The sequence below is a fragment of the Cibotium barometz genome, chromosome 24 (assembly GCF_041138505.1).
Source record: "Cibotium barometz isolate CiBa-2024 chromosome 24, ASM4113850v1, whole genome shotgun sequence".
NCBI classification, from domain to species: Eukaryota; Viridiplantae; Streptophyta; class Polypodiopsida; order Cyatheales; family Cibotiaceae; genus Cibotium; species Cibotium barometz.
Window position 1 is genome coordinate 19,029,037 of NC_141069.1, and position 743 is coordinate 19,029,779.

Sequence of the window (743 nt, forward strand, 5' to 3'; positions counted from 1 at the left end):
CTTTGCAATGAGCAACTACCACCAAGACATTCTTAAGTGATAAAATCATGGAGATTAATTAGTAATGCTTCATCAATGTCACTACCACCTAATCATATTGTCACACTTAGCTCAAGCACTTTCAAGTTGACCTTGGATTGATCTAACATTGCATCTCCATTACAGACCTTCTTAGGTCTACCACGATTTTTCTTAGGTTCTATGCTTGAAACACCATGGCTTTCATTAGTTGAATTTATAAATTTTCGAGTCATTGTTTCTCTTGCTCTTTTTTTCCTTTTTGACATTTCACTATATAAGAAAAGAAACGAATAAGTTAATAATTCAAAATACAGTCAAATTATTGATAATACGATTGTGGAAAGAAACATTAACAATTGATTGACCAAGTTTAAGAACATTATATTTATTTGTAAAATAAACCACGGTCTACAAAAATAGATTTCCAAAAGACATAGTTTTTATTCATAAAATAATAGCAGATTACCAAATTTAGGAAATTGGCCTAATGCTAAATGTCTTTGGCAAACTATATCCGACCAAACTGAACAGAAAGCCAATAGGCACACACTTCCCATGGCACATGGGCATCCCTCAACATGCTTGTAAGGATGAGGAGCCATACCAAAGATGGTTGCTTTCCTCAAAAAACACGAGGATGCTGCTGCGAAGGAACCACGAGGCTTCTCACCATCTAGCACTATGGGTGTAAACATAAAGAGAAACTAGAAAGATGTAACACC